Source organism: Chiloscyllium plagiosum, unplaced genomic scaffold, assembly GCF_037043375.1.
Source record: "Chiloscyllium plagiosum isolate Xiang-an unplaced genomic scaffold, Cpla_swu_hap1 HiC_scaffold_9, whole genome shotgun sequence".
NCBI lineage: Eukaryota > Metazoa > Chordata > Chondrichthyes > Orectolobiformes > Hemiscylliidae > Chiloscyllium > Chiloscyllium plagiosum.
Window position 1 is genome coordinate 4,431,505 of NW_028270147.1, and position 16,477 is coordinate 4,447,981.

The 16,477-nt window shown below is 44.8% G+C and overlaps 1 non-coding gene across 1 annotated transcript; it reads right to left on the minus strand.

Moving 5' to 3' along the window:
- Positions 1-15,096: 15,096 nt before the first annotated feature.
- Positions 15,097-15,168, minus strand: trnad-guc (transfer RNA aspartic acid (anticodon GUC)). Its single transcript has one exon. It is a non-coding gene; the product is annotated as a tRNA-Asp (tRNA).
- Positions 15,169-16,477: the final 1,309 nt, after the last annotated feature.

Below are 16,477 nucleotides of genomic sequence, written 5' to 3' on the forward strand. Positions count from 1 at the left end.
GAGCTAACCAATATAACCCCTAGCTGTTCTATCTAACTTGCCATAAGATATTGTGCTGATTGTCATTCTGATTATGTTGCAAGTTCTCCAGAACTGTAAGCAGGTTACTGTTCAGTACAATATAGAAGTTCCAAAGTAACAGCAGGGATCCAAATTCATTTAGTCAGAATACAACAAATCTCTTTGAACTGTTGCTGTTAAATTCTACTTATCAACAACTTGCTCATTCCATCAGCAAGGTGATTTTGCAATTTCTGATACAATAGAAGGGTGTTTCTTTGAATTTGTAATTTACAATGTTTTAGTTGTACTTTACATTCTCCAGGATAAATCTTTTGGTCATTATACTTCATAGTTTAGTGACTTTGAGGAACAAGGTCTTTAATTTATGAATATTAGCATGTAAGTACTTATACCCTATCTCCTATTCGAACCAGAATTAAACCATCTAGAATTCAGAGGGTTAAGGAGTGATCTGATTGAAGTCTACAATGTATTAACAGGAAAGAACAGGGTAGATAAAGTTGAACTATTTTCACTGGTTGGAGATTCTAGAACGAGGGGCATACTCTGAGAGTTAGGGCCAGACCGTTCAGGAGAGACGTTAGGAAGCACTTCCACACACACAGAGTGGGAGAGGTTTGGAATTCTCTTGCACAAACAGATGCTAGATCCATTATTAATTTTAAATCTGAGTGAGATACATTTGTTTCTTGATAAATGGTCCTATGTTCCTATCTGACATTTTAGAAAAAGGATTGTTAAAAGGATAGGAAATACAAATGCAGAACATTAGAGTTTAAAGTACAGGTAAAGAAACTTTGCAACAGTACCAGATGTAGTTCCTGAACAAAAGCTATCTAATCCTATTGTCTGACCTTTCATAGCCTTCCACCTGGTTGGAATCCTGAGATTCCAGTTGATTGTTGACTGTGGCTATGACTCACTGCAGGGCAAGTCCAGAATGTTAAACCTACAGAACTACACGATATTTCCAGCACACAAACAGCCCCTTCTGTAAATTGGCCCATATCAGTGTTTCTCCACCTGCCTCCCTCATTCCAGCCTATCTTTACCCATATCTTCCTATTTCTCTCTCCCTCGTGCATTCACTCACCTCCCCCTGAAATATCCCAATCAGATTTGCCTTGATCTGTTCCCATGGGAATGGGCTCCTTATTCTCCTCAGCCTCTGAGTAAATACATTTCTCCAGAATTGCTGATAGGATTTCTCCCTGTCTGGGACTTTTGGACTGTCCCATTTAAGATGTTTTGTTACTTTTTTCTCTTTCGTTGCTTTGGAAGGGAGGTGAGCAGGGATGGTGGCGCAGGCAGTGCAGTGTTCCTCGTGTGGAATGTTTGATGTGAAGGACACCTGCAGGGAGTGCACCCAACTCCAGCTCCTTGAAGACCATGTTAGGGAACTGGAAGGACAACTGGATGAACTCAGGATTATTCAGGAGGCAGAGACAGTTAGAGATAAAAGCTACAGGGAGGTAGTTACTCCTAGAAATGAAGATAGTTGGGTGATTGTCAGAAGGGGTAAGAAGCAAACAGTGCAGGGATCCCCTGTGGCCATTCCCCATAGCAAGTATTCCATGTTGGACACTGTTGGATGGGACCACGGGTAAGCCATGGGGTACAGGTCTCTGGCACAGAACCTGTCCCAGTAGCTCAGAAGAGAAGGGGGGGAGGGGAAAGGAGTACAGCATTAGTCACTGGGGTCTCCATAGTTAGAGGGACAGATAGGTTCTGTGGAAACAAGAGAGACTCACGGTTGGTGTGTTGCCTCCCAGGTGCCAGGGTTCGTGATGTCTCTGATCATGTTTTCGGGATCCTTAAGGGGGAAGAGTAGCAGCCCCAAGTCGTGGTTCACATAGGCACCAACGACATAGGGAGAAAAAGGGATGGGGATTTAAGGCAGAAATTCAGGGAGTTAGGGTGGGAAGCTAGGAGCTAGAACAAACAGAGTTGTTGTCTCTGGTTTGTTGCTTGTGCCATGTGCTAGCGAGGTGAGGAATAGGGAGAGAGAGGAGTTGAACACATGGCTACGTGGATGGTGTAGGAGGGAGGGTTTTGAGTTCCTGGATAATTGGAGCTCATTCTGGGGTAGGTGGGACCTCTACAAACAGGATGGTCTTCACCTTACCCACAGGCATACCAATATCCTGGGGGAGAAATTTGCTAATGTTCTTCGGGAAGGTTTAAACTAATTCAGCAGGGGATGGGTATCTGAATTGTAGCTCCAATGTCCAGGAGTTTGAGCGTAGTGAGGTTATAAATAAGGATTCAAGGTTACAAGAATGCACTGGCAGGCAAGAAGTTGGTTTGAAGTGTGTCTACTTCAACGCCAGGAGCATCCGGAATAAGGTGGGTGAACTTGTGGCATGGGTTGGTACCTGGGACTTAGATGTTGTGGCCCTTTCAGAGACATGGCTAGAGCAGGGACAGGAATGGTGGTTGCAGGTTCTGGGATTTAGCTGTTTCAGTAAGAACAGAGAAGATGGTAAAAGAGGGGAGGTGTGGCATTGTTAGTCAAGGACAGTATTACGCTGGCAGAAGGACGTTTGAGGACTCAGCCACTGAGGTAGTTTGTGCTGAGGTTAGAAAGAGAGGTTACCCTATTGGGAGTTTTCTATACGCCTCCGAAAAGTTCCAGAGATGTAAAGGTTAAGGATAGCAAAGATGATTCTGGATAGGAGCAAGATTAACAGGGTAGTTGTTACAGGGGATTTTAACTTACCAAATATTGACTGGGAATACTATAGTTCAAGTACATTAGATAGGTCAGTTTTTGTCCAATGTGTGCAGGAGGGTTTCCTGACACAGTATGTTGACAGGCCAACAAGGGGCGAGGCCATATTGGATTTGGTACTGGGTAATGATCCAGGCCAGGTGTTAGATTTGGAGGTAGGTGAGCACTTTGGTGATAGTGACCACAATTTGGTTATGTTTAATTTAGCGAAGGAATGGAATAGGTAAGTAAAACAGGGAAGAGTTGTCGCTGAGGGAAAGACAATTATGATGTGATTAGGCAAGATTTAGGATGTGTAGGATGGGGAAGGAAACTGCAGGAGATGGGAACAATTGAAATTCAGAGCTTATTCAAGGAACAGCTCCTTGATAAGTATGTACCTGTCAGGCAGGGAGGAAATTGTCGAGCGAGGTAGCCATGGTTTACTAAAGAAGTTGAATCTCTTGTCAAGAGGAAGAAGAAGGCTTATGTAAGGATTAGACGTGATGGATCAGTTAGGGCGCTTGAGAGTTACAAGTTAGCCAGGAAGGACCTAAAGAGAGAGCTAAGAAGAGGCAGGAGGGGACATGAGAAGTCATTGGCAGATAGGATCAAAGAAAACCCTAAAGCTTTCTATCGGAATATAAGGAATAAAACAATGACTAAAGTAAGATTAGGACCAGGAGTCAAGGATAGTAGTGGGGAGTTGTGCATGGAGTCAGCAGAGATAGGAGAAGCATGAAATGAATATTTTTCATCAACATTCACACAGGAAAAAGAAACTGTTGAGGAGAATACTGAGATACAGGCTATTAGACTAGACAGGATTGAGGTTCATAAGGATGAGATATTAGCAATTCTGGAAAAAGTGAAAATAGTTAAGTCCACTGGGCCAGATGGGATTTAGCCTACGATTGTCTGGGAAGTCAAGGAGGAGATTGCAGAGCCTTTAGCTTTGATCTTTATGTCATCATTGTCCACAGGAATAGTGCTGGAAGGCTGGAGGATAGCAAATGTCCCCTTGTTCAAGAAGGGGAGTAGAGACAACCCGGGTAATTATAGACCAATGAGCCTTACTTTCATTGTGGGCAAAGATTTGGAAAAGATTATAAGAGATATGATTTATAATCATCTAGAGAGGAATAAATTGATTAGGGATAGTCAACACGGTTTTGTGAAGGGTAGGATGTATTTTGGGGCCACTGCTGTTTGTCATTTTTACAAATGAACTGGATGAGGGCGTAGAAGGATGGGTTAATAAATTTGCTGATGAAACTAAGGTCAGTGGAGTTGTGGATAGTGCCAAAGGATGTTGCAGGTTATAGAGGGACATAGATAAGCTGCAGAGCTGGGCTGAGAGGTGGCAAATGGAGTTTAATGTGGAAAAGTGTGAGGTGATCCACTTTGGAAGGAGCAACAGGAATGCAGAGTACTGGTCTAATGGTAAGATTCTTGGTAGTGTAGATGAGCAGACTGCATGTACATAGATCCCTGAAAGTTGATACCAAGGTTGATAGGGTTGTTAAGAAGGTATAGGGTGTGTTAGCTTTTATTGGTTGAGGAATTGAGTTTTGGAACCATGAGGACATTTTGCAGCTATACAAGGCTTCAGAGGAGATTTACCAGGATGTTGCCTGATATGGAGGGAAGCTCTTATGAGGAAAGGCTAAGGGACTTGAGGTTGTTTTCGTTAGAGAGAAGAAGGGTAAGAGATTACTTAATAGAGACATACAAGCTAATCAGAGGGTTAGATAGGGTGGGCAGGGAGAGCCTGTTTCCTCAGATGGTGATGGCTAGCATGAGGAGACACAGCTTTAAATTGAGGGGTGATAGATATAGGACAGATGTCAGAGGTAGTTTCTTTACTCAGAGAGTAGTAGGGGCGTGGAACACCCTGCCTGCAACAGTAGTAGCCTCGCCAACATTAAGGGGATTTAAATGGACATTGGATAAACATATGGATAAAAATGGAATACTGTAGGTTAGATGGGCTTCAGATTGGTTCCACAGGTCTGAATATAATTACTGCTAAATTACTATTCCTCAAAGGCTAATTTTATATTTGTGGGAAGGCAAATTTTTCAAAGATATTAAAAATCACATAATTAATAAAGGTTTGGTGATATTGACATTTTAACTTCTACCTAAATCCAATCCATCACTTATTATTTTCAGTCTGAAAAATTATACATAGAAACAGAGAAGCTAGGAGCAGGAATAGGCCATTCGGCCCCTCGAGCCTGCTCTACCATTCGATATAATCATGGCTGATCTTCAAGCTCAATACCCTAATCCTCCCCCCATATCACTTCATCCCTTTAGTCACTGGAGTTATATTTACCTTGTCCTTGATAATGCTTTGGCCTCAACCACTGTCTGTGGCAGTGAATTCCACAGCCTGCCCACTCTCTGGGTGAAGACATTTCTCCTCATCTCTGTCCAAAAAGGTTTACCCCTTATCCTTAAACTGTGACCCTTGATTCTGGGCTCCACACCGTCAGAAGCATCCTTCCTACCTCTACCCTGTGTAGTCCATTTCTATAGGATTCCCCCTCATTACTCTAAACTCCAGTGACTACAATCCTAACTGACTCAATGTCTCCTCATATGTTCGTCCTGTCATCCCAGGAATCAATTTGGGAAACCTTCACTGTACTCCCGCAATAGTAAGAACATTCTTCCTCAGATACGGAGATCAAATCAGCACACAATCCTCCAGGAGTGCCCTCACCAAGACCCGGTACAATTGTAGGAAGACACCCCTGCTCCTGTACCCGAACCCTCTCACTAAGGAGACCAACATACAGTTAATCTTCTTCACCACCTGCTGCACCGACACACTTATCTTCAGCGACTGGTGCATGACGATGCCCACGCCTTGTTGTAAGTTCCCCTCGCTTAGTTTACAACCAATCAAATAATAGTCCTTCCTTGCTGCCACTGGGGAGACTTCAGGTTGATAAGAGGTTCTAAAAGGAGTTGATGAAGTTTTGGAGTATTCAGTTTGGTTGAGCCTGCCTGACTGAAAGTCTTGAATTAACTGCTTCAAACTATTGACTTCAAACGCTTCGACACAACAAGCCAGAGCTATCGGAAATACAAGCTACAAACTGGATATCCAAAAGCCAGCTCATATACAGGAAAACACTTCATTTCACACCGGCAAACATCCACTGAATCCCAGACAGAAGGCCCTAACTAAATGTCCTGGCCTCTCAGTTACAGAAAATCCCACTTCAAGTGGAAGAAAATTGACACTTTTTGATTGATCTAAATACCAGCTGATGCAGGCCCATTGAATGTGTGCTCAGCATTCCAGCAGTACGTCAAACATGATGCTGAGAATCCTTACTGCATACACCCTGTGGAATTATCCCCTCCTCACAAGACTCAAGGGTGGGGGATGGGTCTATTTTCTATTATGGATTTATCTTCTATTTTATTCACTTATGGGATGTATCTGGCTAGGCCAGCATTTATTGCCCATCCCTAATTACCCAGAGGGCAGTTAAGAGTCGACCTCATTGCTGTGGGACTGGACTCACATGTAAACCAGGCCAGGTAAGGATGGCAGTTTCCATCCCTAAAGGACATTAGTGACCCAAATGGGATTTTCCAACAATTGACATGGTCATCATTAGACTCAGTTAAAAATCACACATTGTGTGATTTTTTAACTTTGTCCACCCCAGTCCAACACCGGCTCCTCCACATCATCAATAGACTCATAATTCCAGTTTCTTTGTTGAATTCAAATTCCATTATCTGTTGTGACAGAAGTTGATCCCAGGTCCCCAGAACATGTGCTGAACTTCGGGATGAATATTCTAGTGATGATACCACCAGCAATCGCCTCCCAGTGAGAGAGACAATTCATATCATCTGAATAAAACTTTTATTTCATTTTCAAATTCCTTGGCTTTTCAAAAGAATGCTGTGCACCATCCAATTCCACTCTGCACCATCTGATTGTTTTGGAATTGAACAGAACTGGTGAAAGATAACTGCCTCAGAGAGGCAACTTTAATTTGAAATAAAATCTTGCTTGTTGTGATTGCAAGATCAGGTTCCTAAGAAGAATTAATTGATATTGTTTCCACCCTTAAAAAGTAAAGTGCATTCAGCCACTCCTTAAATGTTTGTAGTTTTTTATGAGTTACAGTCACATGGTTAAATTGGAGAAAACAGTTGGGTCTGAGTAAAGGTCTCCAGACCCGAAACATTAACTCTGATTTCTCTCCACAGATGCTGCCAGACCTGCTGAGCTTTTCCAGCTATTTCCGTTTTTGTTTCTGGTTTTAGCCAAGATGTATGTAAAGGAGACTTTTTTAAAATCAAAGGTAAATGAAATATGTCAAAACATGTATTAAAGCAATAGTTACAGAAATTTACAATCACAACCTTATCTTGTGGCACGTCCACTTTCTGACCAAATGAAGCTCAATAATAAGAGTAAATCTGTATATGTTCCCATTCCTTAGAGAGAGCTATCTCTCACATCAGAATAATGGGCTCAGGTAAATAGATATTCATTCAAAGAATAATGTACTGGCCTCGGCTCTTTGGCACTTTTTTTATTGAATCAATTGCACATGCCTCAGGCGAGGTGAGTGTGACTACCATTGACACGAAGGCAGGATTTGTCACAATTCACTGGGCTAGTGTAGGGACATTCAGCTCCACTGTTTCTGGAATGTGGAAAATGAGAAGGTTTACTGGGATTTCCAATTACTCTCTGACTCAAAGCGACCCAGGATAGAAGAGAACCACACCAGCTTCCTTTATCAGCAATAAAAATGTAACCTTATTTAGTTTGGAGAGAGTGAGCATAATTCGGTTACAGTTAATTTAGCGCTGGAAGTGGACAGGTAAATGCCACAGGGCAAGAGTTATAGATGGGGAAAGGGCAATTATAATATGATTAGGCAAGACTTAGGAGGCATAAAATGGGGCATCAAAATGTAGGGGATGGGGACAACTGAAATGTGGAGCTAGTTTAAAGAACAGATATTGCATGCCCTTGATAGGTATGTCCCTGTCAGGCAGGGAGGAAGTGATAAGGTAAGGGAACCGTGGTTTACTACAGAAATTGTATCACTTGTTAAGTGGAAGAAGGAGACTTATGTGACGTTGAGGCGTGATGGAGAGGTACAGAGTAGCTAGGAAGGATTTAAAGAGAGAGTTAAGAAGAGCAAGGAGGGGACACGAGCAGTCTTTAGCCGGTAGAATAAAGGAGAACCCTACAGCTTTCTAAAGGTATGTGAGGAATAAAAGGCTGACGAGGGTAGGAATAAGGCCAGGCAAAGACAGAAGTGGGAAGTTGTGTGTGGACCCTGTGGAGATTGGAGAGGTGCTCAAAGAATATTTCTCATCTGTTTTCACTCAGGAAAAGGAGAATATTGTAGAGGAGAAAACTGAGAAAAGGGCTATTAGACTTGAAAGGATTGAGATTAGTAAGGAGGAGGTGTTATCAATTCTAGAAGGTGTGAAAGTAGATAAGTCCCCTGGGCCGGATGGGAATTTCCCGAGAAATCTCTGGGAAGCTAGGGAGGAGATGGCCGAGCCTTTGGCCTTGATCTTTGTGTTGTCATTGTCTACAGGTTTAGTATCAGAGGATTGGAGGATTGTAAATGTTGTGCCCTTGTTCAAGAAGGGCAGTAGAGATGATCCAGTTAATTATAGACCAGTGAGCCTTATGTCTGTTGTAGGAAAGGATTATAAGAGATAGAATTTATAATCATGTAGCAAGCAACAGTTTGATTGGAAATAGTCAACATGGTTTCGTCAAGGGCAGGTCGTGTCTCACAAACCTCATTGAGAAGGTGACCAAGCATGTAGATGAGGGTAGGGCAGTTGACATGGTGTACATGGACTTCAGCAAAGCCTTTGATAAGGTTCCACATGGTAGGCTGTTGGAGAAAATGCAGAGGCATGGGATTGAGGGTGATTTAGCAGTTTGGATTAGAAGCTGGATTTCTGGTGGTTGAAGGAAAATATTCAGCCTGGAGTCCGGTTACTAGTGGTGTGCCACAAGGATCTGTTTTGGGACCACTGCTGTTTGTCATTTTTATAAACGACTTAGACGCAGGCATAGGTGGATGGGTTAGTTAGTTTGCAGATGATATTAAAGTTGGTGGAGTAGTGGACAGTGTGGAAGAAAGTTGCAGGTTGCAGGGGGACTTGAATAAACCGCAGAATTGGGCTGAGAGGTGGCAATGGAGTTCAATGCAGCTAAATGTGAGGTGATGCACTTTGGGAAGAATAATGGGAAGGCAGAGTACTGGGTCAATGGAAAGATTCTTGGTAGTGTGGATGTGCAGAGGGATCTTGGAGTCCATGTACATAGATCCCTGAAAGTTGCCACCCAGGTGGATAGTGCTGTTAAGAAGACATACGTGTGTTAGGTTTCATTCATAGAGGGATTGAGTTCCGGAGCCATGATGTCATGCTGCAACTATACAAAACGCTAGTGCGGCCACACTTGGAATATTGTGTACAGTTCTGATTGCTCCATTACAGGAAGGATGTGGAAGCATTGGAAAAGGTGCAGAGGAGATTTACCAGGATGTTGCCTGGTCTGGAGGGAAGGTATTAGGAGAATAGGCTAAGAGACCTGGGTCTCTTCTCATTGGAAAGAAGAAGGCTCAGAGGGGATTTGATAGAGACATACAAGATGATCAGAGGATTAGATAGGGTGGACAGTGAGAGTCTTTTTCTGAAGATGATGAAATCTGCTTGTATGAGGGAGCATTGCTGCAAATTGAGGGGTGATAGATTTAAGACAGGATGTCAGAGGCAGGTTCTTTATTCAGAGAGTGGTAAGGGCGTGGAATGCCCTGCCTGCCAATGTAGTTAACTCAGCCACATTAGGGGCATTTAATCAATCCTTGGATAAGCACATGGATGATGATGGGATAGTGTAGGGGGATGGGCTTAGATTAGTTCAAAGGTCGGCGCAACATCAAGGGCTGAAGGGCCTGTTCTGCGCTGTGTTGTTCTATGTTCTATGTTCTATGTATGTAACACACTGAATTTAACAACAATAAAAAATCAGATTTCTAACTTATGTAACTTAAACGTTACCCTTTTTGACATTCGCACACAAACGTTCACACACTCTCACTCAAGTACGAACACACATGCACTCATTGACTCACATTCGCTTTCACACACATGCATATTCTCACTCACACGTATATGCACATGTACTCTTGCACACATACTCTCTCACATGCACACGCAAAAACAAATACACATACACAGAGATATACATGCATACTCACTTATGCATATGGACTTGCTCACATACACACATTTATGCAAACACATGAAACAAGGGGTTAGGAGTGGGGGGAGTAAGAAAAGTCAGAGGAAACGAATTCTCAATCCAAACTCTCAAAACTAGATTAGATTAGATTACATTACAGCGTGGAAACAGGCCCTTCGGCCCAACAAGTCCACACCGCCCCGCCGAAGCGCAACCCACCCATACCCCTACATTTACCCCTTACCTAACACTACAGGCAATTTAGCATGGCCAATTCACCTGACCTGCACATCTTTTTGGACTGTGGGAGGAAACCGGAGCACCCGGAGGAAACCCACGCAGACACGGGGAGAATGTGCAAACTCCACACAGTCAGTTGCCTGAGGCGGGAATTGAACCCACGTCTCCGGGGCTGTGAGGCAGCAGTGCTAACCACTGTGCCACCGTGCCGCCCACAAATGGAGAATGCGGGCATTCAGAGTGCAGCACTCAGAGTGCGGGCACTCTGAAAGTGGAGATACATTGAACACAGAACATAGAACATTACAGCTCAGTACAGACCCTTCAGCCTTTGATGTTGCGCCGACCTGTGAAACCAATCTGAAGCCTATCTAACCTACACTATTTCATTTACATCCATATGTCTATCCAATGCCCATTTAAATGCCCTTAAAGTTGGCAAGTCTATTACTTTGCAGGCAGGGCGTTCCATACCCCTACTACTCTCTGAGTAAAGGAAATACCTCTGACATCTATCCTGTATCTATCACTCCTCAATTAGAAGCTATGTCTCCTTGTGTTAGCCATCACCATCTGAGGAAAAAAGCTCTCACTATCCCACTAAGCCTCTGATTATCTTGTGTGTCTCAATGAAGTCATCTCTCAACCTTCTCTCTAACAACAACAGCTTCAAGTCCCTCAGCCTTTTCTCAAAAGACCTTCCCTCCACACCAGGCAACATCCTGGCAAATTGCCTCTGAGTACACAGTACTCCAAGTGCAGCTGCACCAGAGTTTTGTACAGCTGCAACATGACGTTATGGTTCCAAAACTCAATCCCTCTCCCAATAAAAGCTAACACACCATATGCCTTCCTAACAACCCTAATCAACCTGGGTGGAAACTTTCAGGGATTTATGTACATGGACACCAAGATCTTCCTGCTCACCTACAATCCAAAGAATCTTACCATGAGCCCAGTATTCTGTATTCCTGTTCCTCCTTCCAAAGTGAATCACCTCACACTTTTCCACATTAAACTCCATTTGGTTCCTCAATCATTTTCCTTTCTTTAGGAAATGCCCATACCCTTGGTATCACCGTGTACCAACGACCTCTAACCCATCACCCTCCCCTTACAGGATGCCCTGCAGCCATTCAGTAACATCCTTGATGCTAGCACCAGGGAGGCATTTTCAATTTTGTTTTCCACCATTTCTGAACATGTTTGACCTCTTTCGACAGAAAATCAAATTGTTGCTTACGAGATGATTATAAATCTTATCTCTTATAATCCTTTCCAAAACCTTTCCTACAACAGACATAAGGCTCACTGGTCTATAATTACCTGGGTCATCTCTACTGCCCTTCTTGAACAAGGGCACAACATTTGCAATCCTCCAATCCTCTGGTAACAAACCTGTAGACAATGACGACTCAAATATCAAAACCAAAGGCTCGGCTATCTCTTCCCTAGCTTCCCAGAGAATCCTCAGATAAATCCCATCCGGCCCAGGGGACTTGTCTACTTTCACTCCTTCTAGAATTGATAACACCTGTTCATAACTAACCTCGATCCTTTCTAGTCTAATATCTCGTACCTCATTCTTCTCCTCTACAATATTCTCCTTTTCCTGAATGAAAACTGATGAGAAACGTTCGTTTAGCACCTCTCCAATCTCCACAGGGTCCACACTCAACTTCCCACTTCTGTCTTTGACTGGCCCTATTCCTAACCTCGTCATCCTTTTATTCCTCACATACCTATAGAAAGCTTAAGGGTTCTCCTTTTATTCTATTTGCTAAAGACTGCTCATGTGCTCTCTTTGCTCTTCTTAACTTTCTCTTTAAATCCTTCCTAGCTGATCTGTAACTCTCCATCGCCTCGTCTGAACCATCTCGTCTCAACAACACCTAAGCCTCCTTCTTCTTCGTAGCAAGAGATGCAATTTCTGTTCTAAACCACGGTTCCCTTACCTTATCACTTCCTCCCTGCCTGACACAGACATACCTATCATGGACACACAATTTCTGTTCCTGAAACCAGCTCCACATTTCCATTGTCTGCATCCCCTGCATTTTGCTACCCCATTCTATGCATCCTAATTCCTGCCTAATCGCATTATAATTGCCCTTGCCCCACACTTAATGGTAAGGTCCTAGGGAGTGTTGCTGAACAAAGAGACCTTAGAGTGCAGGTTCATAGCTCCTTGAAAGTGGAGTCACAGGTAGATAGGATAGTGAAGAAGGCGTTTGCAATGCTTTCTTTTATTGGTCAGAGTACTGAGTACAGGAGTTGGGAGGTCATGTTGCGGTTGTACAAGACATTGGTTAGGCCACTGTTGGAATATTGCGTGCAATTCTGGTCTCCTTCCTATCGGAAAGATGTTGTGAAACTTGAAAGGGCTCAGAAAAGACTGACAAGGATGTTGCCAGGGTTGGAGGATTTGAGCTATAGGGAGAGGCTGAATAAGCTGGGGCTGTTTTCCCTGGAGCGTCGGAGGATGAGGGGTGACCTTTTAGAGGTTTACAAAATCATGAGGGGCATGGATAGGATAAATAGACAAAGTCTTTTCCTTGAGGTGGGGGAGTCCAGAACAAGAGGGCATAGGTTTACGGTGAGAGGGGAAAGATATAAAAGAGACCTAAGGGGCAATTTTTTCACACAGAGAGTGATACATGTATGGAATGAGCTGCCAGAGGATGTGGTGGAGGCTGGTACAAATACAACATTTAAGAGGCATTTGGATGGGTATATGAATAGGAAGGGTTTGGAGGGATATGGGCCGGGTGCTGGCAGGTGGGACTAGATTGGGTTGGGATATCTGGTCGGCATGGACGGGTTGGACCGAAGGGCCTGTTTCCATGCTGTACATCTCTATGGCTCTATGTCTCTATGACTGCATGTGGGAAAAGAGTAGGGCTGTTAGCAAGACCAAAGGGAGCAATTCAGCTGTAGTCCTAGAGGAATACAGGAAGCACAGGAGAGAAGTTAAGAAAGCAATTAGAAGAGCAAAAAAAGGGACATGATAAAGGACTTGCAAACAGGATACCATTGATATTTTTGATTAGATTAGATTAGATTCCCTACAGTGTGGAAACAGGCCCTTCAGCCCAACAAGTCCACACCGACCCTCCGAAGAGTAACCCACCCAGTCCCATTTCCCTCTGACTAATTGACCTAATATTATGGGGCAATTTAGCATGGTCACTTCACCTAGGTAAAAACAAGGACTGCAGATGCTGGAAACCAGAGTCTAGATTCGAGTGGTGCTGGAAAAGCACAGCAGGTCAGGCAGCATCCGAGGAGCAGGAAAATCGACGTTTCGGGCAAAAGCCCTTCATGAAGAATAGAGGCAGGGAGCCTGCAGAGTGGAGAGATCAATGAGAGGGGGGTGGGGATGGGGAGAAAGTAGCATAGAGTACAATAGGTGAGGGGGGGAGAGGATGGAGGTGATAGGTCAGAGAGGAGGGTGGAATGGATAGGTGGAAAGGAAGATAGGCCGGTAGGACAGGTCATGGGGACAATTCTGAGCTGGAAGTTTGGAACTGGGGTGAGGTGGGGGAAAGGGAAACGACGAAACTGTTGAAATCCACATTGATGTCCTGGGGTTGAAGTGTTCCAAAGTGGAAGATGAGGCGTTCTTCCTCCAGGCGTCAGGTGGTGAGGGAGCGGCGGTGGAGGAGGCCCAGGACCTCCATGTCCTCGGCAGAGTGGGAGGGGGAGTTGAAATGTTGGGCCACGGGCGCTGGGGTTGATTGTTGAGGGTGTCCCGGAGATATTCCCTAAAGCGCTCTGCTAGGAGGTGTCCAGTCTCCCCAATGTAGAGGAGACCGCATCGGGAGCAATGGATACAATAAATGACATTGGTGGATGTGCAGGTAAAACTTTGATGGATGTGGAAGGCTCCTTTAGGGCCTTGGATAGAGGTGAGGGAGGAGGTGTGGGCACAGGTTTTGCAATTCCTGCGGTGGCAGGAGAAGGTGCCAGGACGGGAGGGTGGGTTGTTGGGGGGCGTGGACCTGACCAGGTAGTCACGGAGGGAACGGTCTTTGAGGAAGGCGGAAAGGGGTGGGGAGGGAAATATATCCCTGGAGGTAGGGTGCGTTTGGAGGTGGCGGAAATGTCGGCAGATGATTTAGTTTATGCGAAAGTTGATAGGGTGGAAGCAAACACCGGGGGGGTTCTGTCCTTGTTACGGTTGGAGGGATGGGGTCTGAGGGCGCAGGGGCGGGATGTGGATGAGTTGCGTTGGAGGGCATCTTTAACCATGTGGGAAGAGAAATTGCGGTCTCTAAAGAAGGAGGCCATCTGGTGTGTTCTGTGGTGGAACTGGTCCTCCTGGGAGCAGATATGGTGGAGGCGGAGGAATTGGGAATACGGGATGGCATTTTTGCAGGAGGTAGGGTGGGAAGAGGTGTAATCCAGGTGTAATCCAGGTAGCTGTGGGAGTCGGTGGGTTTGTAAAAAATGTCGGTCGTCATTAATGGAGATGGAGAGGTCCAGGAAGGGGAGGGAGGTGTCAGAGATGGTCCACGTGAATTTAAGGTCAGGGTGGAATGTGTTGGTGAAGTTGATGAACTGGTGGGAGCACGAGGTGGCGCCAATGCAGCGGAGGAAGAAGTGAGGAGTGGTGCCGGTGTAATTACGGAAGATCAACTGTTCTACGTAGCCAACAAAGAGACAGGCATAGCTGGGGCCCATACGTTTGACCAGCACATCTTTGGACTGAGGGAGAAAACCCACGCAGACACGGGGAGAATGTGCAAACTCCACACAGACAGTTACCCGAGTCTGGAATCGAACCTGGGACCCTGGTGCTGTGAGGCAGCAGTGCTAACCACTGAGCCACCGTGCCATCCTAAATACAGTTATACTCCCCGGCGGGGAATTGAACCCCGGTCTCCCGCGTGACAGGCGGGGATACTAACCACTATACTACCGAGGAACTTACAATGTTATAAATCCATTAAAGGGAAGAGGTTAACCAGGAAAAATGTAGGGCCCATTAGGAACCAAAGGGGCAATCTGTGTGTGAAGTTACAGAATATTGGAAGGGTGTTGAATGATTACTGCTCTTCAGTCTTCACTCTGGACAAGGAGAACGTAGGTATGGAATTCAGGAAAAGGGACTATCAGGAATTTGCACGGTTTGACATCGGAAATGAGGAGACACTGAAGGCTCTGTCGGGCTTTAAAAAAGACAAATCCCATGGCCCAGATGAATTGCACCCCAGGCTGCTATGGGAGGTGAGACAGGGAATTGCAGCAGCTTTTTTTAGATTAGATTAGATTAGATTACTTACAGTGTGGAAACAGGCCCTTCGGCCCAACAAGTCCACACCGACCCGCCGAAGCACAACCCACCCATACCCCTACATCCACCCCTTTAACCTAACACTACGGGCAATTTAGCATGGCCAATTCACCTGACCCGCACATCTTTGGACTGTGGGAGGAAACCGGAGCACCCGGAGGAAACCCACGCAGACACGGGGAGAATGTGCAAACTCCACACAGTCAGTCGCCTGAGTCGGGAATTGAACCCGGGTCTACAGGCGCTGTGAGGCAGCAGTGCTAACCACTGGGCCACCGTGTCGCCCACCGTGTCGCTCTGACACAACCTTTTAATTCCTCTTTGGCCAAGTGCCAGGGGACGGGAGGACGGCTCATGTGGCTCTACTTTTTAAGAGGGCTGGTAGAAATGAGCCAGGAAATTACAAACCAGAGAGTCTCACATCAGTGGGAGGGAAACTATTAGTGAGAATTCTGAAGGAGCGAATTAATACCGACTTGGAAAGACATGGGTTAATTATGAATAGTCAGCTTGGCTTTGTCAGAGGGAGGTCATGCTTAACAAATTTGTTCGAATTTTTTGAAAATGTGATCAAGAGTGTGGATGAGGGAAGTTCAGATGATGCAGTTTATTTGGATTTTAACAAATCTTTTGACAAGGTTCCACATGGGAGACAGATTGAGAAGGTTAAAGCACATGGAATTGGGGAAAACTTGGCAAGGTGGATCAGAAACTGGCTCAGTAATAGGACACAAAGGGTGGTGATAAAAGGCTGTTGGAGCAACCAGAGGCCAGTGTACGACAAGGATCATTACCAGTACCCTTACTGTTTGTCATTTACATTAATGATACAGATGAAAATGTTGGGGGAATGTTTGCAGATGATACCAAGGTTGGTAAAGTGGTTAATAGTGAAGATGATGGTTGTAGGTTACAGAAAGCTATAGATGGGTTGGTCAGA